Source organism: Gossypium raimondii, chromosome 9 (genome assembly GCF_025698545.1).
Source record: "Gossypium raimondii isolate GPD5lz chromosome 9, ASM2569854v1, whole genome shotgun sequence".
In the NCBI taxonomy this organism is placed as follows: Eukaryota; Viridiplantae; Streptophyta; class Magnoliopsida; order Malvales; family Malvaceae; genus Gossypium; species Gossypium raimondii.
Genome location: NC_068573.1, coordinates 2,096,749 through 2,099,146, shown reverse-complemented (window position 1 = coordinate 2,099,146; position 2,398 = coordinate 2,096,749).

The following is a 2,398-nucleotide window of genomic DNA, read 5'->3' as shown; positions in this document are numbered from 1 at the left end:
GGACCTTATACTTTCTATTTCTAACATAACTTCATGTTAAGTTTTACAATTATTCAATTTGGTCCCTAATGTAACAAAGTTAACAATAAACTAAATTAACTTTACAATCTAGTCATTTTCATAATCTAAGCTTAAAATCTATCAATTTCAAGCCTAGTTCTTAAAGAAATAAAAAATGGTAACTTTCTAAAACCTTAACAGTTTTACAGCTTGGTACATGGGCTAACTAAATCAAGCTCTCATGACCTCAAATTCATAAAAATTACGAGAAAAGGACTTGAATTACATACCAATTTAATGGACGAATGGAAAAGAATAACTTTCGAGTTTTTTTCTTCAACTTTTGGCCATAGGAGATGAAGCTTAATGAGAATGATGACAAAAAGCCACTAAATTTTAATTTATACTTAGATTAATTGCTAATTAAGTTAGTTTAAATAATTAAACTATGGTTTAATTAATCTAATTATTTATTAAACATATTTAAGGGCCAATGTCATCATCCACCACTAACACCCTATGAAAAATGGTTTACTTACCATATTGGACCTATGGCTATTTACTATTTAAGGCCTCAAGCCTTTGGTAAATTAAAAACTTATAGTGATTGGACTTTATGATTTAGTCCCTAAGTAGTAATTAACTATTAATTCAACAAAATTTCTTAAAAATTTTTCATGTAATAATATATTTTACGTGTAAATATTAATATTTATAAACTCGATTTATAGAAACAGGGTTCCAAAACTGTACTTTTCGATACCCTTGAAAATCGAGTCGTTACACCTTGATTGTATGTTTCACTTTGATTACCTCCCCATTTAAGATTAGGGTGATCTTGCCACCTCAGATTATACGTTTTAGAATAGGGATTACCACCTCTATTGCCCAATTATTTAACCTTCTCATATTGGTTTTGTAACACCCCTTACTTGACTCGATCGTCAGGTCCGAGCAATAGAGTGTCACATTCGTTACCAGAGCAACTACTGTCAAATATTCAGTAAAAAAATCTTTCAAAAAAAGCTCTTTTATTGAACCGAGCATGAAATAGGACCAATTTGTAAGGAATTCAAAATTTGGGGTCGACGTAATGACGTAAGGGAGTTCCTTGTCACAACGTGACTCACTGTCAGGGTAATCGTCATAGCGACAATTTCTTGTCGTGTCATGACCTGGGCTCAGGCTCATTCCGACGATCTATACTCGACGTCTCAATGTGGTTGTCTTGTCATGACGACGCTTGAACGACGTCACCTACTATTATGGAAAAATATGTATTAAAAGGTACTTAATACTACTCCACATTCCAAATATAACTTCATACCTAAGTTAATCATGATCTACCTGAATTAACATTTCAAAATACTATCCAAACATGCATAGATGTTTCACATTCACTCACCAACACTTACCACAAGTTCAAACCATATTCATCTTAACATAAACATATCAATTGCATATCCATTTCACTTCCATCAATTATATGCAACTAATTAACCTATTTCAATCATCATTTCCATACCTATATACCTTCTAACATTGAAACCTAACTAACACATAATTATTTATCTACCAAGAATTTATTTACCATAAGCACAACTCAATTAGCAAGTAATAAGCAATCCAAGGTCATGTTCAACCTCAATGTCCAAATAATAAGGTTATTATCATGCTTTAGCATTGCATTAAGCGTTACCTTGAATAGGTTATTCAACATTTCTATTCCATCCAATTACCATATTCCAATCACATACCAACCTACTACCATTTTACTTGCACTTGACCAAAAGCATATATAATTAGTGAAACATGTTTAAAAAACATTCAACCATTCATTTAACCAAGTCATTCTTTATCAAAATGCATATTATACCTTATTTAACTACAGATAGTTTTATAGTAATTCATATGCCTCATATACATTCTAATCAAAATCTAACATTGTCATACCCCATTTCTATATTAATTTTGTATTCACACATCATTATATACATTCACACATAAACTCAATCTAAATCATACTTCAACTCTCAAGTTCATATATATATACAAGCATATAAACATATTCTATACCAAAATGATTCAACCTAGGTACATGCCTTCTTTAACACAAAAAAAGACTGATACAAACTTTGTTGAGTCTGAGATTTCTAATTTGATCTTGAGCCAAAATTCAAGATCATGAACAGAATCTAACCTATGCACAAAAAAAAAGACCGAGTGTTGAGTGATAAACTTAGTAGTATTTCTATAATTCAAGATAATAAAAATACTAATAAGCTTATACAAATGCATACACCTAATTTAAATTTAGTTCACATACAATTTTTATACCAAATTCTTCCTTTTTCTCAATTCTTATACTTGCCATACCATTTCACATCATATTCCACAT